Below are 24,469 nucleotides of genomic sequence, written 5' to 3' on the forward strand. Positions count from 1 at the left end.
CACGTACTGACATGCACAAATGCTTGGGAGGAACTAAGCAGAGTGGTCAGAGGCAATACTACTGTAGATACATTTTTACAAAAGCTACAATACTACCCAGCAATTCCTGGAAAATGACGAAGTTCACATTTTGTGGTAGGCACAGGGAAGTCTGCTATTGCAGCAACTTTAGCATCAACAGGGTGAACTTGACCTTGACCCACCTGTTTACTCAAATAAGTCATGGTTGCATATTTACATTTTGCAAAGTTGAGTTTCAAGGAAGCCTTCTCAAATTGCTCAAACACTATTGCTAAGTGTGTTCGTGTTCAGACCAACTGAAAGAGTACACCACAACATTGTCCAGGTATGCCTCACAGTTTGGTACACCTGCCAACACTCTGAAACATGGCTGGAGTGTTTCGCATACCAAAGGCCATCACCATGTACTGCAGGAAGTGGTCCGGAGTGACAAAAGCAGAGATCTCGGAAGCACGCTCAGATAAAGGGATTTGCCAATAACCCTTCAAAAAAATCAAGCTTGCTCACGTAGCAAGTGGACCCAACGTGATCAATACAATCTTCCTAGGAAGAGGAAATGAATCTGGCTGAGTTAAGGCGTTCACTTTTCTATAGTCTGTACAGAACTGCTTCGTCCCGTCAGGCTTAGGCACTAGTAGACAAGGGAAACTCCAGGGACTAATACTCGTTTTCACTAGACCATGCTCGAGCAAGTAGTCTACCTCCTACTGCAAAAGCGCACGATTCATTGGGTTTACAGGATAAGCAGGCTGTTTAATTGGAGGGGCATTACCCACGTCAATGTCATGCTGTAGCACAGTAGTTTGGGTCGGAGTGTCAGGGAATCAGCAGAATGTTTTTCAATGAGAGACATTATGTCTTTCCTTTTTGTTTCAGACAAATGAGACAAATGAGGTACTGTAGGAAGTCAGGACTTATGAGTTTGCTAACCGAGCACATTGTTTTGAAGCATTACGCATTTTAAGCTCGTCTGTATCCAGGCAATATTAACTGCTGCTAGCCACTGATGCAAAATCTGAAGGAACTACCGGGTTATTAAACAACTCATTTCCAGGACGGCCTTCTCTATCATAGTAGGGTTTTAACATATTAATGTGACACACAAGGGTCTGTCGTTTACAGTCTGGAGTGCAGACATAATTAGCTGCATTCAGTTTAAGATCAATAATATACGGGCCGGAAAATCATACCTGTAAAGCCAAACCAGATATTGGTAATAGGACCAAAACTTTGTCTCCTGACTGAAATTCCACAAAAAATCAGATTTCTTGTCATAGCGAGTCTTTATTTTAAACTGCGAAGAAGACAGAGACTTTTGAGCAACAGAACAAGCATGATGTAATCTCTCACAAAAATACTAACATAGTCCAATAAATTATGATTAGTGTCTAATTCTTCAGAGCTCCATTTGTCTTTTAAAAATTTCAAAGAACCTCTAACACTCCAGTATGTCCAAATACTGGACAGGTACCTGGTTGGAAGTGTAGTTTCCCTTACAGCAAAAAAAGAGGTACACCTTCATCCCAGTGTCAAAGCAATATGCACACAGCATGGATTTCAGAGTCTGATGGAATCTTTCAAGCGCACCTTGAGACTTAGGATGATAAGCTCTAGAAATGGCGTGCTTAACAGACAACAGTTTCATGACCTGTGCAAAACGTTTAGACATAAAATTAGACCCTTGGTCAGTTTGTATCACTTTTGGAAACCCAAAAATAGAAAGGATTATCATCAACCCAAAAATTATCATTGAAGGAGAAAGGGAAACCACTTTCAATGTGTACAATACAACAAATTTATCTAAATTGATGACAGATATCACATTAATGTGTCAATCTATTTTCCTTCATTTCCAAATTAAATTTGCACCTCACTGTCTGATACTATGCTATCGTTTTAACTATGTGTCCACAACCAATTTTGTAGCTGCTAGTCAGACATTCTATCAGTACATTTTTCAAATAAAATTAGAGGACTCTGTTTTTATCTACTTGTTACTATATGGTTTGGGTTGTGATTAAGGGCTATACTGTAGGTTCTATAGGTTATCTTGGGCATTTGAGGAAAAAAAATAGCTATAATCTTTTTTCCAGGTTGTACACTTAAAAATATATTTGTTTGTGAAAAAAAGTCTGAAAATATTTGGATATTTAAAAAGTCTCAATATGTCAACATGATATATTGAACTTTTTTAATTACTATGCACATTCTCCTTATAGTATCATGTTCAATGGAATGTACAGTATGCCAGGTGATGGTCTTGTACATTATATATTTATCAGAATTGTAAATACTGTATATAGCAGGTATCCTGTGAAGAAGCTGCATCTCAGAAAATAAGTCAAAAACATTTTTTCTATAGGTGTTATTAACTGTATTAAGGTTCTTCTCAATACATTTATTAAATATGTGTCATTATTATTAATTAATAGGAGCTGTAAATGTTCTTGGTGTATGTCTGCAACCAGCAATTGTTGTGAATTTTGTCTGTTGTAAAGGTAACAGAAAATGAAAACTTTGTACTGAAACCCAAGGAAAACATCAGAAAGTTCTTCAGTAGCTTCATTCAGTGAAAATTATCACATTAAATCCCAGTAGGTAAGCAAGCAACAGCTTGGAATTTCAGACATATTATGTTTAGATGATTTGATAACATTTTCTCAATACTTCACATTTTAACTTCAAAACCACTAAAGTGATACGATATATAAAGGAAATTAATTTACAGCTTACTGATTTATGGCAAACCATAAAGTATATTTTGTTAGCTATAAAGTATTGTTAGTTTTATTGCCTGTGAGTGAGAACAAAGCTCAATATATCTGAAGTAGAATAAAAGTTTCTGATATGTAAAATCTTGTTTTGGCCTTTAATTTTTTCTGTCTCCAGCATCATTCATTACATGATATCCACAGATATGTGTCTCCAAGGTTATGTTTCACTGCAGATTTTCCTGACATTATTTGGCTCACATAAATGCCTTAGGTGAAAACTTTCTCATATCTCAAACTTTGGATCTTATTTAGGAGTATAATTAATGGATTTCATAACAAAGGTTTAGAAGGAAGACACATGACCACCAGTTATCAGCTCTAGGGTATGAATAGAGGTATCTAGACCACCATTGTCCATAATAGAAGCCCACCAACCATTCCCCCAAATCCACTGCAAATGCAGTAATCTATTCATTTGTTGGGTGTATGGTGAGGTCAGTCAGTAACTTTTAAATGTAGAAAATTACCCATGAAAATCCTTATTTTGGGAAAATGGGTATGTTTTCCAACAGCATGTACTTGTCATAAAAGAAGACTAAAAATAGTCAAAAATAAAGTAATTTATTTTGGACAGAAAAAAATAATGTAGATTACATTATATCTCACTGTAAACAAGGTATTGGTTATTTTCTTGCAATGAGTGCTATATGATCTCAAGGACACTAAACTTAAATTCATTCAGAGTCCTTCATCATGACAATTTTAAATACATATTAGAAAGGCGTACTTTAAAACCTTCAACCTTTAAAACCCAAACCAAAATTAAAAGTATATTTATAAGTATAAATTATAAAAACACGATACTTGTGTGCTTTTCACTGTGTATCTACTCTGCTTTTGAAAATGTAGTCAAATAACTCTGGTTATACAAATGTGCTTCTAAATTGTACATGGTATGTACCTAGTTAAGATTCTCTTTCAGGCAGAAGGTGTCATCAGCTTTATAAAGTAATGGAGTTTGGAAATACTGTTGCCAAGAGAAGGAGATAATTTTGATAAGCCAAGCTTCTGTCAGCACTATGTTGCTCTGTGTTCCAAGATACATCAAATCATATTTTATGGCCTTCCTTCAAAGAATGTTTCATACTTAACAACTAGAAAGCTACAGGTGCCTGTTGAAACTTCTGAAGCTGTATATACATCTTAGGCTGAGAATTTCACATAACACATAATTTCATCTTCAAGGTATGCTGTATTTACTTTTAAAGATTAGCAACCAAAAATACATGACAGTATGTTGGCCAAAAATAGTTGTGTATTACAATTGCTGAACATGTTTATCGTAACATATGTGAACATATTTCTTAAATAGCACTAATGGAATTTTGCATTATTACTTCAATGTAGGTTTAATAAAACAATGGTGAAAGAAAGTTTGTAAGTTTTAAATTAGAAACTGTTATGCATAAGCAATAACACTTTGATTATACCAGACATTAAATTATGACTTTTGGAGAAACTAAATTATTGCATTGAGGATCAGCATTCAAATCTGTGACTAGTTTGAACATAAAATTTGTCTTCTTTAAACAAGCATCACTAAAAATCCAGATGGAACCCATATTCTTCAATTAAAAATATTTGGATTTAAATAGAGACTCCTTCTCAAAGTTCTGTACTGTTCTCAAAGTACTGTAGGCTACTCTGTCCCAAGAGTTCTAACAAATCTAAAGCAATCAAGAAATTTCCGTCCTTAGTCTCTAGTGTGGATAAAAACAGCAGCAGACTTAAATAAATAATAGCTTAGCTTACATTTAGTTTAGAAAATATGTAAATGGACACATTTTTCAAAGTAATTTTAAGGAAAATGGCATGCATATGGCATTTAAAGTTTCTTTAAATAATATTGAGAAAATTATACTGCGTTATTTTCAAGAAACAAAATGCTACGTCTTTATTATTGTTGGCAGATCTGATCTTGATCTGATTGTCTTGATTATATATAGCTCATATCCCTGATAACACATGCACTATGAGAAAAGTGCTTGTGAGTTTACATTTATAGAATTGACGAGTGCATTCATAAAAAGCAAACTGGGTTGCTAAATTTAATCTGCAACAATGCCATAGTTCAGAACCAAGAATATACCTTTTCTAATTCTGACAGGAATGTAACAATGTGAAGTTTCTGGGGTATTCACAGTCCATTAATTCATCATTACTGGACTCCAGGAGCACTGTGAGATGACAAGAAACAATAATGAACATCAAGAACTATAGTGGCTAACATACCTTGATGTGACAGAAGACTCATAAACCTAATTGAAGAAAATAGATCTAACGGCATCTTGTGCACATAATACCTATATTAATTTAATAATTGATCAGCTTAGAAGTCACCATGTAAAGAACACTCTACACATACTGTCTACACATATGCAAAGGGTGGTGCTTTCTAATTTATCCTGTTTATTTTTTTGCCTAAACTGGATGGTAATCCATTTCAGCAAAAAATGATAAAGTTAATGTGTGATAATGTTGAAAACAGCCTTGCACTGCAGTGGTCTGACTGTGATAGAAGCTGCTTACGCTACTTTAGATTTTTACTAAATTTAGAATTTGTCATTGTTGAATAAAGATTAAAAAAAGTATTTTACTGTAAATTATGTATTTTAACCTTTCATGTTACACCTGCTACCACTCTGCTGAGACCGTCTGGCCTGAGTGCTGCAGTGAGACCTCTGCCTGTTTATTGACACCTGCCGCTCTGTGTATGTTATTGTATGAATATGGCTGTGTATGAATTGTTGCTGCAGTCTGAACTGACTGTGGCTGTGATGGTTGCTCTTACAGCCTGCCCTGCTGTTTGATCTTTTTGCTGGTGCAGCTTTATCCTGGGTTATTGTGCCTTTTTTTTTTATTTGATTGTCCAAGACTGTTTTGAATTCTTAAAACAAGCAGTAAAGAGCTTTAAAAATGTTAAGTACTCCTTAAAACATAAGGCAGTATTACAGTTCAAGTTTATTACAGATGGTAAAAAGGGTTTCTTACTGTATTTTTAATTGAAACTTCAGATCACCAAATGATAACCTACGATTTGATCAAATTGTTAAAGCTACGTTAGGGGTGTTTGAAAGAGACTGCTCTCCGGGTTGAACTGGTGACATGTTGTTCTGGACTGTCACAAAATAATGAGAAACTTGAGAATGAGCAAAGAAGTCATTTGGCCCATCTTGCTCAATTGTTTTTTAGCAGTGAAGTGGTCCAGGGCTCTCATCCAACCATTTCTTGAAAGAAGCTATGTTACTGGCTTCTTTCAAGCAATTATGGTAATTACACTGACTTCTAATTATGCATGATTTTCATATCCAGATTTATTTCTAGTACTTCAGATTGAGTAGTAATTTTTTAGCAGTTTTGTATTGTTTCAGGTTTACAAAATTAGTCCACATTTCCATTCACAATAAGGGCTACATTTTGGACTTATCAAACCACATTTTTCCACATTTCTTTGCACTCTTTGGTATTCTGACCAGCTTTGTTGTATAAAGGCAGCATGTTGTTTTCTCAAGCATACAGTAAGTCCGTGGTCTCTGTGTAGAGCAAGTAAATTGGGTGAATTCACATACAGTAGGTCTGTGTTTCAGACCTACTGTATGTGAATTAGGGATTCTGAGATCTTCAGATACTGCACTTTCAGTACAGATGCAGCCATTCAAAATGGGTGAGGTATTTCGCGGCATACCCCGGTGGGCGTGTCCCGGTATCACGCGGTATCACGCAGTGTCACGTGGTTAATCGCGCGTCATTTGACGCTCTGCCGGAAACTATCCGGCGTCACCTTGTAGAACCGCCAGGGGGAGCTTAACTTCTCATGTACAGCATTTGAGCCTTTAATTTTGAACTGTGTATTACAGCATGTTAATCATCAGTCATTAAAATGTTGGTATATTTTATGAAAGCAAGATTGCTCAGTTGGACAAAAGTACACAACCTACCTTTATCAGAAATATTTATGCATCAAAGCCTTTACCGAAGATATTACTAATAGTATTAATAATGGATGACTTTGGACAAGCTGTATACTCAAAGTATAATTTCTTTAGCACATTTGTACAAGCACTTGGAATCTGTCCAAGCCATACTTTGTCAGGCATTTTGTTTTACTTCAACGGGCATAAAAACTTCCTTGCTTTTAACAGGGCGTTTCATAATTTCTAACTACGAAAATGATTTAAAATGCGACACTTATCATTCAACTAGAGCTCAAAATATCACAAGGATCCTCAAGAGCACAGCAAAGAGTGTGTTAAAAGACACTTGTATTTATCAATGCTTTCTTTTCCGTATACCAGATTTTATGGAACCACTACAGAAGGGTGTCAGCCAGTCAGATTCCAGGAATCGGTACTTTAAAGGAAAAATACACACCGGTATTCCATTTCTCCCTAACGATTTTAAGCATCGAAGTATTTAACTAGCATGTGAAATAGCGTGTGAAAAAGTGGTAGTTTTAAGCTTTTCTGCTAATATAATATGGAATCGCGTATCTAAAGAATAAACTGTAATAACGGTATGATTATATTCGTGTACTGCGACAGGGCTGTGTAGGGCTGTTTCGCCTCCCTGTTAATGCGAGTTGTCTTGTAGCCTACTGGTCTACGTGCCTGATTAACAACTTGCAGGTTGTGTGTTCGAATCCAGCTGGTGCTGGACTTTTCTTTTAACAAACATTTCTTTGAAAAAATAGAATAGCGATATTATGGACAATCAATTGACTTTTATATTTCAAAATATCGCAACATGATCGGGGAATCTCAGTATAACTTTGTTCATGAACGAACAGTGGCATGTTACATTATTATTAGTTTTTTTGTTAACAAGGCTCGCCAGCTAATGTGAATCGAAACCTGTTTTGCTAGCTTTTAAAGTCGTGCGAGGTGTAAACAACAATTCAAATAGAGAAAAAAGACATGACTGACAAGCCGATACATACTCTTAGAGTTTGATTAATAGGGAATATAATACAAAAATATAGTACTGAAAAAGTATAGTATTTTATAGTACTAAACTAGCGCTTCTTAGAAGGAGGCGCTCTTTTCCTCTAGTCTAACAGTCTGTCCACAAACAAAACATTCCTGTTAGACAAGAGGAATTGAAAAAAAACAATTTTGTCAATGAAAACCGGTGTGTGTGTCTCTCTCTGCTGGATGTCCCTCTCATTCTCTGCTGAATGAATAAAAGAATTTTATTGAAAACGCGTTTGCGATTGTCTGGTATTTACCTTGGTCCCTTTTAACTGTTTTTACAGTCTACAGTATTGCTTTGAGACGCCACTTTTAAAGGCGATATGTAAAATAAAGTTTTTTATTATTGTTATAGAGAAACATGATCAGATTTTCCCTGGTTCAGAAAAAAGATCTAAAGTGGTACACATAACTTTCTTAATTCGATGTATTTAAAGCAGTGAACTACTGTAGGTGTCACATAACATTCAGAAATACAATCACGTATTTGACAAATAAAAACGATTACAATCTAATCCTTCCACGTTTGATCCCAAAATCCCAAGAAATATAAATCTTGATGGGTAGAAAGCTATGCTGTAAGTTTATTAAGATACTTAGAAGACAAAGATACTGTATCAATTTATGTTGCATTAGCCTGATTATGATTAAAAAACACATATAATTAAACTCGTGTTTGCGATTTAAATCAGAACACGATTTAAATCAATATAAATGTTTATATTGTAACGCATACTGTCCAGCCTCCATTTCTCTATAAAAATTTACTCTGTTGCACACACACACACAATAGAAGCAGGAAGCAGAAGCAGGGACCGTTGTCAGAAGGGAAGAAGGTGACTATTCATTGTTATCAAAAATGACTTAGAATCGATCATGTTGCGATATTTTGAAATATAAAAGTCAATTGATTGTCCATTATATCGCTATTCTATTTTTTCAAAGAAATGTTTGTTAAAAGAAAAGTCCAGCACCAGCTGGATTCGAACACACAACCTGCGAGTTGTTAATCAGGCACGTAGACCAGTAGGCTACAAGACAACTTGCGTGAACAGGGAGGCGAAACAGCCCTACACAGCCCTGTCGCAGTACACGAATATAATCATACCGTTATTAAATTCTTTAGATATGCGATTCCATATTATATTCCCTATTTATCAAATTCTAAAAGTATGCTTGTTGACTCCGGTATCACGTTAGTTAAAGACTTCGAAGCTTAAAATGTTTAGGGAGAAATGGAATACTGGTGTGTATTTTTTTCTTTAAAGTACCAAGACCAGCTATATACTGTATGTTTATGTTCCAAAATTAATATCGTTTATGGCCTTCACACGTGTTACAGTATGCTCCTATTCTTTTTATGCTCAGCTACTAAGATTTCCCTTCAGTGGTAAAATTCAATATCTACAACGGGCACAGTAAAGACGTTTACTGTAAGTCTTTCTACGACAGACCAACAGACCACGAGTGCCCCTGTCGGTCAACCAATCATGTACCGCGGTGCCCCTCGTCATCTTGCCTCATGATACGCGACACCGCAGCCAATTACCTGCGGTACGTGTCTGTACCGCTCACTTTGAATGGCTGCATCTGTATGTTCAAAGTAATCCTGAGATTCTGTGTTTTTTTTACTATAGCTTAGTTCCATCCATCCATTTTCTTACTTCTCCATACAATATGAGGTCGTGGGGTGCCAGAGCCTATCTTGGCAAGCGACAGGTGCAAAGCAGAACACAGCCTGGATGAGAAGCCAGTCCATCACAGGACTAGAAATCAAGACTATTAGGTTAGATGCCACTTTTCCCATCTTTTGAACTACAATAGCTATGCCTCTCTCTGTGCTCAAGTTAAATATTGTACTCTTCTCTCACTTCACCCAATTAACTTGCTCAAGTTTAAGTGTAATTATTCATAGAATGGAACCTACTTCGAAGCTTTTATATCCCATCCCCCCTTCTCAAATTTCTCCAGGATTCTCATCTTTTACCCCTTTGATATGTGTTATAAATACATGTATTTAAAATAGATACTGTAAGTGTATACCCTTATTCTTAAAAAAATAGCTCTTGATAACCTGGGATTCCATTTACTCATAGTTATGAAACTTAACCTTTTAATCAAAATCCTTAGAGTTAATTGTTGATAATTTAAATAATGATCAGAAAACTGGTATTGTCCTGAACTGGTTCAGGGAACCAGTCAACAAAACATCTGTCTTATCAGAATTCAGATCGCATACTCAATTCTGCATAATTTAATATCAGAAATATCAGAAATTTGATTTTCAAATTGTTTTATTGACATTAAAGGTTGAAATGGTTTGATTGCCCTGGATTTGTCAAATCTTTTACCTGTTTATACTCCTAATCAAAACTGATTCTGATATGCCATACTGTATATTCCCAAAGAAAAAAACACGGTGTCAGTCATACTGCATGTCCTTTGGTTCTTATGCCACTGAAGTAAAGAACTCCCATTCACAAGAATTTGAAAGTTTCTTGTTCCCTGGGTGCTTTTAAATCCTATCATTAAACCAGCTTGTCCAAAATGGTTGTCTCTAAGACACGCATCTCCAAGTTCAGTCAATCTAATAATCTTATATGTCAACTTAAATCCTATCTGGCAGCAGTGCTGAAGATGTCTGTTCTAAGACTTAATATTGTTTTCAATTTCTAATGTTATGTACAGTACACTCTTAGCAAATTAAACTTAAGTTTAACATGGGTGTACTGATATACTGTCTTCCACAGATTGTCTAGTCCATAATGTTCATGCTGTCTTGGCAGGACCTTTCATAATTTCATAATCCTCTGCATGTGCATGTGTACTACATTGATTACAAGTGCACTTTCTGTTGCGTTATTGTTTAATGGTATTCTGTGGACTGTTTAGTGGTATCTATTTTTTCTATTTGAAATTAGCAGCTCAACCCTTAGGTTTTAACCAACTCATTCATAGGAAGAATGGTTTTAAAAGTGATCAGTAGTGCCACCTAGCCTCCTGCACATTCAATGCACATACTAAGCTATTTACAGTACTGTATATAGAAGCAGCCTAAGTAATATATTAAAGATATTCTCGTAACTGAACACATTTTATGGTTTTCGACTAAGGAACAGTAACCATATCCTAAAAAGTGCTAACTCTTCCATGAAAAATATGCCAATCACATTGTCATGTTTATCTTAAAAATTAAACATTTAGCTTTTGATCTTAAAAATGGAGACAATTATGGTCCCTAATTAGTCAAATATACATTTCCTCCCTCTGAATTTGAGTAAACCTAGGAGTGCAAAGGTCCCCTTTACAGGATGCCAGGTCTTGATCCAATACAGCTGCCTGTTAGCCCCCTGGCCATTGGGTGTTGAATGAAATCTTTCACTCACCTACCTGTTTGTTTAAGGTTTTTGTGGTACAACTCAAAGGTGGAGCAAAATATAGATTTGTGTAATGGAGTTCTGAATCTGGTTTCCATTTTTTGTTCTTTTTTTTTTAAACTGGAATACCAAGTACAGGAAAGGATATTTAACTGTTAAAAAATACAGGTTAATGGATAGGGTTTATAAAATAAAGGAAATACAGTGCAAGAAAGGTCAAAATTATTATCTCAGATTTATAGGGAGCCAGCAATATGACAATACAGTCATACCAATTATGCATTTAAGAGAGAAATGTGAAGTAGGAGAGCATCTAGCTATTGTGTGTCTTTCCTCTCAGACAGTGGGATAGGACTGGATTACACCCCTATCTCTGGAACAACGTGCTAAAAAACACTGAAAACTCAAATTCATACATTGGTGTAATACCTAATTTAACAAAAAAACAATAAATAGGAAATACATTTCAAAAATCAATATCACCTTATTTTAAGTTATTAGCCAGTCATCTTCAAACAGAACAATTCTACACCTGCGCCAATACAACTAGTGAGAAACAATCTCCTACCTTACTGACTCAAGAGAGCACCCCAAATAAAAAGCTCAAGCTCAAAATTACAAATTCAAAGTCACAGGCATATATGTTTTCCTCGTCGTCTTTCAAAGGCCGGAAACAAATCTTTAATTAAAAACATTTTGTTCTGGTAATTGTATTGTGTGGTCTTAATTATTTTCGGTTCATGTGTAACAAAAGGAGAAATCTGTTCATCTACATGTTTATACAATTACACGTATGAGTTTATGTCAATTACCCTGAACATAAAACTGAAATGAAGCTTTAATTCTCACATGGATTTAATGATGTGCAGTTCACTGTTGGTTGATTAACTAAAAATAATCAAACATGTTTTTTTATGCAATGATTATTTGCATTAAAACAACAAACATAAAATTGCTACATAATACTGTTGTCGGAAATTCTTCATCAGAGGAGCAGGACACAGTCTTGTGCAGATTCAGTTTTATTGAGCTCAATAAGTCCAACAACGCATGCTGGGTATGTACTGTGGGGCAGACCCAGTACACGTTGTTGGACTTGAAGTGGGACATGTATATATCTCACTTATCCAGCATCACAGTATCACCACTTAAGCACATTGTGAGAGGTGTTGATGGGGTCTGTTAATTTAGCCTCAGACAAAAGTTATACTAAGATGCCATAAAGCTGACTTGCTTTAGCAGCCCCAGTGGCTTAAAGCTAAATAATAAAAGACAGAAACGACAGCCACAAACAGGACAAAGCAGACCAATGTCTGCTACATATCAAAGGACAGAACCTAGAACAAGACAGAATAGGACAAGCAGTAATTACATATCAAAACCCAGGACAAGCACTCAGATTGTGAAACAAACTTTCTTCTGACTGTATATAAGAGCTGGGAAACCCTTGCAGTTTGTCTGTTCTGTGGGGCAGACCCGGGGCACGTTGTTGGACTTATTGAGCTCAATAAAACTGAATCTGCACAAGACTGTGTCCTGCTCCTCTGATGAAGAATTTCCCACGACAATACCACTGACTGAAGTGGTACCTGTTGATCACATGGTTACCAGATGTAGCTTCAGATTCCACCATTTGAAAACATACAGCTAACAAGAGAATTTCTAAAGAGAAATGGATCAAAGAGTTGTTACTGTCACCTGTTTTGAATTATTTTATATATGTATACAGTACTATGTTATTGCTTACATCATGAAGTGGGTAAAATACTCATGACAGATGCTGACAACATATAAAAAAATAACTTTTCTTACTCCAGTAGTAGATTAAGTTTTTTTTTTTAATTTTGTATTGTTTTATATGACATTGTATGGAAGAGAACATTGCATAAAGTATGGTAGATTAGTGTTTTATTAATTAAGTTCCTCAATTATGGTGTGTTTGTAAAGCATTTCATTGAGTCCCATGTGATTATTGTGTATTTTGAAACTATTTGTACAGTTTTCTGTGCTAATACAAAGGCCTACCCTTTTTTGCCTAATCAGATACTATGGAGAGAAATGTAATGTATGGATTATAGATTTTTTGTACTTATTCATTTTTGAGAGATAGCATGTACAATATATTGTAGATCTAAAGAATATAGTTCAGGTGGGTAGCTACATCAGCATGCATAGACTGCAAAGGAACAAGTAAAAGGTTTATTCCATGCTGAAAAAAAGAAGAAAGAAAACAACGTTTCAGCCGTGGAGCCTACTTCAGGTGTGTCACAGCCAAAATGTTGTTTTCTTTCTTCACTTTTCAGCATGGAATAAACCTGTTACTTGTTCCATAAAGTATATACTGTAGGTCAACATTATTTTGGTTAATATATAAAATATGAAGTGACTTTGAATTCGACTCATTTAATATGCCTGATTTTACCTCCTGGTAAATAATTTATATTTACAGTACTTTTACTTTTCCAGATAAATATACTATTTGTCTATGATCAAAGGGTGTAGCTTGTTCTTACAGCTTAAGACTTTTTTTTTTCCTGTGCTTTCATGGGATTCAAAAGGCTAGACCTAAAAGGGTCAAGTATATGCCCATCTTAATGATGTTGTTTCCAAATTATATACAACATATCCACAAAGGGTAAATACACACTTGTGCTCACACACAAAACTCACCATATAATCAACCAAACAGGAAAAACAATCAAAAATATAAACACAGATAATGTTCTTTTTTTAGTCTAAGAAACTACAATTGAAAATGGCTGATTTCATTCTTAACAAATATAAGAAATCAAATGAATATAATTGATTATTTGTTTATATATAATAATTGCACTTGTATTGTGATATAGTGCACTGATGAAAAGAATATTGAAAACAGTTTGCTTGCTCAAAACCAAAAAACAAATGAGAGATGGATATGGATTGATGACTTCCCTTCGCCCCCAGATGTGCTGAGTTTTGACCTAACTCACACACTTTAAAGTCAAGGGAATTATCCCAAGCCCACACACATGCATAGCCTGCTGGAGATCTCTTAATGACCAGGCACTTCTAATAATTTTCTCTGAGGCATGTTTTTTCTCCCTGTCATTAAAACACGCCTGTGTATTGACAAAGTTCCAAAACACTCAAAATACTGACAAATAAAATTAACCTTAATGCACAAGTAAATGCAGTGTGCATATCAGTAGAAACATTAAATTAGACATATATTTTAAGGACCTGGTTTATTTTAGGGTTTTGACTAAATATTAATGCAATTTTCACACATTTTATTTGTCACTATTTTTAATATATTTGTAAAGGATTTTTAATATAATTATATTCTATTTGTTAATGGAATAGAAACTAATTCCTGTCTGACCATATGTAACATTAATTCCTAAGTAGGGAGACAAAACTAAACCAGGAAACTAAAAACCAACTACAGACTACAGAACAGTATTACTCCTCTTGTTAAAACATTATAGAAATGAAAGAGCTAAATAAATTAATTAAATGTTCACAACAAAGAAACTACCCTTGCTAAACTCATTAACAATCTTCTTAGGGTTTCTAACTCTGGTTCTGTTTCTATCCTTATTCTGCAGTGCTGATCTCAGTGCTTCTTTTGACAGTTAACCATTATATCTTACTTTCTTATTTTGAGACTGTATTTGGAGTTACTGACATTGTTCTTACAGTGGGTATAGAAAGTCACTACCCCCTTTCAAAATGTGTACCTTTTGTTCTATGACACTGAAAATAAAAACGAATTCAATTAGGCTTGTTCCATTTTAATTTACACACAGTAACCCACATTAGCCAAGTAAAAAATAAAATTCTAAAACATTCTGAAAATTAATTAATATTACAACCGTAAAATACCTTATTTGGTTAAGTGAACACCTCCCTTTCAATTGCATTTATAAACCTGCTCAGGTATAGCCAATCACCTTACAGATCACACAACAAAATAATTGGCTCCCACCTGTGATCAATTTATGTAATTTTGATTAGTTCAACTGTTTCAAGGGGATTCCACTGCTTGGAAGTGCAGTTCAAAGCAAAGAATCCACTATGGGCGGAAAGGTGCTTTTTAAAAGAACTTCAAGATAAAGTTGTGGAAAGGCACAAGTCAGGAGATGGGTATTAAAACATTTCAAAGGCTTTAAGTATCCCATGGACCACAGTCAAGACCATCATTACAAAGTGGAAGGCATATGGCACCACCCAGACCTTGCCTAGTTCAGGCCGTCCCTCCAAACTGGATGACCGAGTAAGAAGGGGGCTGATCAGAGAGGCTACCAAGAGGCCGATGGCAACTTTGAAGGAGCCTCAGGCCTTTATGGCAAACACTGTTCATTGTGTGCATGTGACAACAATATCACAAGCACTCCACAAATCTGGACTGTATCGAGGGTGACAAAGAAAAAGCCGCTCCTAAAAAAAAACCACATCAAGTCTTGTTTGTTTTGCTAAATAGTAGCTTAAGGATCCTGTGTCTAAATGGACCAAAATTGAACTTTTTGGCCGGAATGCAAAATGGTACGTCTGGCAAAAATCCAATACATCTTACCATCCAAAACATCATTCCTACAGTAAAGCACGGTGGTGGCATCATCTTATTGTAGGGTGTTTCTCTTCAGCTGGGACTGAGGCGCTTGTCAGGATAGAAGGGAAGATGGATGATGCAAAATACAGGCAAATTCTTGAAGAGAATCTGCAGCCCTCAGCCAGGAAGTTGAAATGGGAATATGATTCACCTTTTAACATGACAATCGAAAATCTTTGGAATGACTTTGAAGAGAGCAGTCCATCAATAGTTTGACAGAATTCTGTAAGGAGGAATGGTCAAATATTCCTCCCTCTAGATCTACAAAGTTAGTAGAGATGTATCCAAACAGACCCAAGGCTGTACTTCAAGCAAACCACCAAGTATTAACTCAGGGGGTCTTCTCTTATCAAACCCATTTATTCTACTTTTTTTAAGTTTTTGCTTTCTTTTTTCACTTGGATGTTGGAAGGTACAATTTGTAAATTAAACTGGGGAAAAAATGATTTTGTTTGCACTGTATTCTTGTTGGGCTTTAAAAGATGAACATTTTGAAAGGGGGTGCTGACTTTCTATACCCACTGTAAATTGTTTAAGTCTTATCTTACTGATCACTGTTACTCTCTTGGCAGCTTTAGCTCTGAAATTGGACTCATTAAGTGGTTCCTTGAGGCTCAAAACTGGGCCACCTACTTTTCAGCATTTACATGTTTCCACTTGGCCATTAAGATCACATTGTCTAAATTATCATTTTTATGCTGGTACTCAAATCTACATCCATACTAAATCTGACACTGATGTGGTTGTCTCCCTCTCTCTTTGCATCTCTGACATAAAAACATGGATGACTCAAAATGTACTTTATCCAAACTGCAACAAGACTAATGTCATGCTTCTTGGCATGCTCCATCAACTATGTAAAACCAATGCAGCAATCCTTTCTGTCGATTTCCTTTCTGTCTATACTGTACTTGAGTTTAAATCAAAATCGATTAACGTAGGGGTGATATTTGATCCGGGCTTGATGCTTGACACACACATGCAATATATTGCCATTCTTTCACCTTAGATACAGTATATTGCCAGACTACATCCTGTGCTTTGGCTAACTGTTGCTAAAAACCTGGTAAACACTTGTCTTTTCTTGTATTAATTACTATAACACTCTACTCACTGGGGAATCTAAATCCACTTTAAACAAAGTGTCTAGAATTCAGCAGCCAGAATCCTGACCATGTCTAATACAAGTGATCATATTACTCCTGTCCTGGAGTTCTTGCACTGGTTTCCTGTTAGGTTTTGTGTCAATTTCAAAATCCTTATGGTCACCTAAAAGGCTTGGTACCTCAGTATCTGTCAGGTTACTATCATCCTACTCCCCACTTTGCTACCTTTGCTCGTCTAATCCTGGTCTCCTGTCTGTCCCAAGTCAGTCTTCACTCTGTTAATAACAGGACCTTCTCCTCCTACATTCCAAAGCCTGGAAACTCTATCCCTAAGGATATCACAGAGTCATCTTCCATGAGCTTTTTCAAATCTAGACTCAAAACCTGCTTTTTTAAAAGGACCTTTATTTAATAATATATTATATTTTTTTGTGTTATGCAGTGGTTCTCAAACTTTTAGGACCAAGTACCACCATTGATCAAACCAAAGCATCCAAGTGCCACCTACAAGTCATCTTCTCATAGGAACCACAGAAAATCTCAATGACCGACATGAGCGCATGTGTGCACACACTCACACACATATAATAAAAATATCACTGAGCACTTACCATTTCAGTGAGAGGGGTGAGCCTATTTAGTTGAGCAAAGCAGATGTGAATTGGTCGGGCCTTGATACAATTTACATCTTTGACTGCAGAGTCTAACAGATTTTGAATCCTCAGGCATTTTCTTGACTGCCAAGGCCTCGTGGTGGATGGGGCAGTGTGTCCACTTCATATCTGAAGCAACCTCTCTAATTTGTGCAACTACACCACTGTATCGGCTTGTCATAGCTCTCGCACCATCTGTACAAACTCTGACGCATTTTTTCCAGTCGATGCCATTCTCTTCAATAAATTCATTCTGAAGCTGAAATATGTGCTCTCCTGTAGTTCTTGTTGGTAGCAGGTTACAGAACAGAAAGTCAGCATGGGACAAGCTCTCAAACTCATACACTATCTAACATACTGTAAATGAGCAAATTGGAAAAATCAACGACATCTACATACTCATCTAATTGCAGTGGAAAGCATCTGCTCATCTTCACGCGCTCTATCAGCATACTTTTGACATCATCTGCCATATCAATAATTCTATGAGTGACTGTGTTGTTTGAAAAGGGCAGCAGGTCGAGCTGTTTAGCAGCTTTGTCTCCACACATACTGTAATATGTGTCAGCTCTTTTGCCTAATGATAAACTTTTTCACGAATAGTGTGGGCCTTACCTGCTTTAGCATTGTTTTCCCTTAAAAGACAGTCAGGAGTCCGTCTCAGAAGTTAAAAGAAGTTGTTATTTCATGCGCATGGGAGCGAAACACTGAGAAGCTTGGTGTATTTTTTTCAAATTAACCTAGAACAGTCCTTGAATATTTTTCTGTTATCTATCACGCTTTCCTGTGCTTACAAGTCTGGCAGTGTTCCAAAATTCTGCACATTCTCCTATCTCACTATTTGCTAAAGATAACTTCTTTTAATACAATTGGTCACTTAGATTCGTAGCACAAATTCCTATACAATGGCATAGAATTATGTGTAGACCTTGTGTCCACTCAAGTATTAGTGTGTGCTATATCGACGTAGCTAAGTATGTAGGCTGCATATTTGACACATAAACTAATTTGATTAAAATAAAAAATATGAAAAACCATCCCATTTTTTCAGTGCACACAACAAATTTGCAAGGTCATCTGACGTACCACCTGGGGGCGCTCCTCAGTTTGTACCACAGTTTGAGAACCACGGTGTTATGGTAACCAAATCTGAACACAAAGTTCCATGAGAGGTCACACAGTGTGTTATAATTTTCATTAGTTTAAAGTACATACTTTTTGCTATTTACCCACTCATTCTGTTTTATTTTTTATTGTGTCCCCACATTGTCTAAATGAGAACATAGATGCAGATATAGATATAGAAGCGGTTATCTAGAATCTAGCACCAGGTGTCACTACATACAGTATATCGCTGTAAGCACTGTGGTATCACAGAGTCCAGCACAGGATCACTTTTTTATGTATTTTTTGAATAATGTAATGCAGGACTGCAATACACAATAAAACTGCTGGGTAGTGCAGAGAATCCTTAAAGTATCACAGACGTGTGTGGTTTTACAAATCGGTACAGTATTAAATATTTATTAACCCATTAGTGCTTTTGTGAGTTAATCATACTGTGTTGTGACAATTTCATTATATAAAACGAAACATATGCATCACGATGAGTGCAGGAAAGAACTAAAAGTTAAAAAGAGTTGAAAAAGAAGAGTAATAGGAAGGATTTGGAGTCTCGGGGGTTTATCAGTTGTGGACAGGTTAAAGCAGCTAAATCTTTTCAGGCAAGAAGAAAAAAGATTGATAGATTTGAAAAAAGTCTGGACAATCCTAAAAGATATAGACAGGGTCAACTTAGGAAACTTGTTCACATTCAGTAGTGAAAAAAGAGCACTGGATCACAAATGAAACCTAAAAATGAATAAAATTTGGAATCAATTTATGTTTACATAACGTGCTGTGGGTATAAGCAACAGGCTTTCCAGCCAGGCTGGGTGAAATTCTAAGATTTACTTGGTTACTAAGCTCTTCCAACTAAGCAAGATGAGCCAAAGGGCCTCCTCTCATTTGCTGTCTTTCGTATTACTGAGATTTTAAAAGAACAATAAATTAAAACATAAAAATAAGCTTAAAAATAGAATAATTCATATTTTCCTTTGTCTAGTATTTTATTTCTCTCATACATATTGTATGAACACAGCAAAGCTATCATGAAGTCAGGAAGCTATCAGATTCCCATGAGCTTCAATAACTTATAAAGGAAATGGAAAAAAATCCAAAGAACACATTTATCACACATTTGAGGTCAACAGTACCATAAAAACAATCTGCAAACTCTTCTAATCATATGAATACAAAGTGAAGTCATCATTTATCATACTGTGAATATCATTGTACCATTACCAATGAATTGTTACCAAAATACCTATTTCAGCTGAATCTGGCTCAATTAACATTAAGTGTTAATCAAAATGTAAAAACTATATGTTAATGTGCCCAATTTTAAACAGAGTACTGAAACACGTTTAATATTTACCAGATTTGTTTTTGTCAAATTCAGAATAAATCTCACATCACAAAAAACAATCAGGATTATGTACTCTAGATTATAGTTAACAACAATCATTATTATTTGGATTACTTTAAATACAAAATATGCAACATACAGATGAATAACCGTTATTTCTTGCATTTACATAGCATTTTCTATATCAAGGGATTGCTTAAGAACTGTTCATAGGAACAGACCAACCTCATCTACTACTGAAGTACAGCACGCACCTGAGTAACATACAGCAGTAAGGCCACTTCTTAGCAAATCAGGAGGAATTAGATGTAAATTCCCTACCTCAATTAATGGGGACCTTTATGAAGGCTAGGATGTGCAGATTCACAGAGGAGTTTATCAGGGACACCTGGTAAACACCCCTCCTCTTATAAACAGTACAAACAGATCATTGATTACCAATTTGTCTGGACTAATTTCTGACAGCTGCTGACTCACACACCACTCTAATTCCAACACTGCCAATTTGTCACCTCAGTTTTAAGCAGTGTGTGCTTGTCTTACGGACCCCATCTAAGATCATACTTCTTCCTCGTTCTTCCTCACTTAGGGTACACTGCATTGTCTTCTGCATCCTCTTATTAAGATCTTTGCTCTTGGTCTTCAAGAATTTAATTACTATTGAGCAAAGACTGAGAATTGTCTCCCAATTTTCAGTTTCACTAAAATAGTAAATTCAACTTAACTCTTTGCTCTTACTTTTCATCAAGTGTGAGATCTTCACTAACAGCCAAAAACTTTTCCCATAATTAACCCTTGATGACCCTGTTTGACCCGGGACACTTTTTCTTACCCAACACTTGTATATCTGGCACATCAGCAGTCAGTTTTCTGTTTTCTCTTTCTCTCATCATACTGCCCATCCTTCTTTTCATGGTGAAGCACCAGGAGCATTTCCATCCGACAGCTGACACCAATGTAACATGGGCAATAAACATGCAGAAGAGTGGGGATGGAAGTGCTCTTTTACTAAATAGAATTAACTATTTTAAACATTAAGAGTTCCATGAACATACTGTACTGTACATACAGTAGATATCTACATCAGCTACAGTATTAGCATCATTCTTGCAGTGCTTTCATCTAGATGCAATATTCTGTTTTGCAAGCAATCATTAAAACGATACCAAAAAATGTTTGATTGATGCACAGCTCAACAACATAAGGGGATATTGCAATATTAACAATTTAAATATTTTGGTCTAAATATAGTGCAGACTTGCATCAACTACAATGCAATTTATAGTATGTGACAAAGTTATCTACATTTTTATTTTAATCAAAACTTTTAGTATAATCTAGTCTCTTTTACATGTTTATTTGCTTTTAAATATGATATAATTTTGAAGTCTCTATGTATAATATATATTTTATAATTAATTTTTTAAATAAAATTATCTTTCTCAATTACTATTTATACACAATTGCTAAATATTCTATATACTGTATGGAATTTTAAAAAATGATAATTATGTTATTGTTACACGGTATTTTGACATATCTAATCTGGAGTTGTGGTGCTAATGTGGTAGCATCATGTCTCAATGTAATCATTGTATTTAATGAAAATGTTTGTCACTCGTATGTATGTATAATAGATAGATACTTTATTGATCCCGTGAGGGAAATTGCAGTGCAACAGCAGCTTAACACAGACAACACAGCCACAGTGTAACGGATGATACAATAATAATAATAATAATAATCATAATAATCATAATAATACATACATACAATACAATCAGTACAGTGAGGGGTGGACTAAAAGAGTTACTCACAGTCCAGGACACACAAAGAACAAACTAGAACAGAACAGTACGCAGAAAAATTGTATTGCGCATATGAATATAAATATAGATGTAAATATAGATATAAATATAAATGTATTGCACGGGTCCCTGGCATATATTGCACAAAAAACAGTTGTAAACGGGAAAAGAAAAAGAACAAATATAGCAGTAGATGTGTAGATGTGTTCAGTCCAGAAACAGGTCCCTGTCAATGTTGCCTCTGCCCAGACGCAAGGTGGATGAGTTGTACAGTCTTATGGCAGAAGGCAAGAATGACCTCCTGTAGTGCTCCCTGTCGCTCCGTGGATGAATCATTCTATTGCTGAATGTGCTCTTCATTTCTACAAGCCTGTCATAGAGGGGGTGGGAGATGTTGTCCATGATGGCCTGATTACTACAGGATAGCATTGATTGATTAATAGACATTTCATGCTGTATCAGTTTTTCAGACAGCACACAACAGTAGTACTTTTGGGATTTACTGTGCCACCTGGCAGGTTTACAGAGTAGTGCAGTCCTGCATAAAATAATCTGAAAAAATAAAAATGCAATGACACAATGCACTCTGTGGCACAGTGGTGACCACTGCAGTATACCTACTGACACCTTGAACGTTCTGGATGGCTGCATCTGTAGTGTCATAGCTTGGGCATAGATGGCCACCTGTGGAACTAGCTCACTGGTGTTAGTTGATGATTTAAGTGATGATGGAAGTAGTAGAGTGATTTCTGAAGTGCATAGAAACATATTATTTGCCCCTATAAAAAAATGCCTATAAACTTATTGAACAGCGATTCACCCTACAGCAAGACAATAACCCAAAACATACTGCACAATCAACTAAGGAATTCATCAGAAAGAGGAAGTGGAAACTTTATGAACTGGCCAAGGCAGTCTTTTGATTTGAATCCCAATGAGCATGCCTTTTACTTGTGGAAGAGGAAATTAAAATCAGAAAACCCCACAAACAAGCAACAACTGAAAATAACTACAGTTAAGGTTTGGCAAAACTTCTCATAGGAACATATTAAGAGCCTGGTGGTGTTGATAAGTCTCAGACTTGAAACAGTCATTGCAAGTAAGGAGGTTGCTACCAAATACTAATGTCGTAATACTTATGCTGACCTGAAATTGTAGGTGATTGAACACTAAAACATTTGTGTTATAAAATGGTTTAATATGTATGGACAAAAATATCTAGAAAAAAGCTGTTCTTTTGCCTCATACAGTATATACAGTATGTTTTGATCTGATACAATAGTACAAAGCAAAAATGATACATTTTCTTTCACTATCCTAATATTTCTTCAAGAACGGTGATTCGGCTGACTGTGTGTCATAACTGTGAACACAGATAAAGACATTTGCTTTTGGTTGCACTGGTAGTGCTGAGAGAGAAATATTCTGTATTTTTTAAAATGTTAACACTAAACGTTCCACAGAACAGGGATATTGAAAGTCACAGCAAGAGTATTCAGAGTAATTGGAAGAATAAATAAAACTATATTTGTAATAGTTCCACAGTCTTTCAAGTGTAGAATAATCATTGTAATTACTAATGCAACAAAACTCTACTGAGTGTAAATTTGTTCAATACCACTGTATATTTAGTCAATGTAGTTACATTGCAAATCAGTAGATAAGAAGTCCCAATACAGCATTTCAAAAAGGTGTGTTACATTGCTTGCACACTGGTTGTCATAGATATGATGCAACCTGGAAAATCTCAATGAAATGTAACTAGGAACAGAATCACTATGTCTGCATGAAACAGCCTCTAAAGAAAATTCAAGAGAGGAGAAATATTTGCTAACAGTTGGTTGTAAACTGTTTTCATCAAGATCTCTAACCCAACTTCATTATTATATTATTGGACCAATGTTGTGCCATGGCCATGAAGAGGAGGATACTGGTTACAGTCAAATAATGAAATGGGCCAGGATCAAAATGTTCATGTCTGGGGTATTGGCTTTAACCTTTGCTCTGAATGTGTCTCAGGTACTTAGGAGCCTTTTAGAGCTTTGTTGAAATATCAACAACATATTTTACTGTTTTTTTAGTTTAGTCTAAAGTTAATAAAGCAATTTTATAGTGAAACTATTAATTTCTTATTTGTATTTCATTGAAATTATTCAAGTTGTACAATAATTTCAACTACCAGTCTAGAGAAACTTAAATTCATTGGTTATAATGTTTCCTGAATAATTGCATTATAAGGAATGCAGAAGTACAATTTGTTTTAAAAAAATCATAAATCCCATATGGTATATTTAGCACAATTCTAATCTGTGAGGCAATATTATGCTGATATAATATCTCTTGGTTTATGTAATGTGATTTGGTTCACTTTACCTCAAAATTAATATTGTGGCATTACTCTGCTCTCCTCCCCACTAATAGCTGATGTGTGGTGAGCGTTCTGGCGCACTATGGCTGCTGTTGCATCATCCAGGTGGATGCTGCACATTGGTGGTGGTGGAAGGGAGTCCCCATTACCTGTAAAGTGCTTTGAGTGGAGTGTCCAGAAAAGGGCTATATAAGTGTAAGCAATTATTATTATTATTATTATTATTATTATTATTATTATTATTATTATTATTATTATTATTATTATTATTATTATGCAGCCTGCTATGAGAATGGTACTTGTTTCAAAAACAATCACACTGAATGTAAAATAC

The sequence above is a fragment of the Lepisosteus platostomus genome, chromosome 9 (assembly GCF_059453375.1).
Source record: "Lepisosteus platostomus isolate fLepPlt1 chromosome 9, fLepPlt1.hap1, whole genome shotgun sequence".
NCBI classification, from domain to species: Eukaryota; Metazoa; Chordata; class Actinopteri; order Semionotiformes; family Lepisosteidae; genus Lepisosteus; species Lepisosteus platostomus.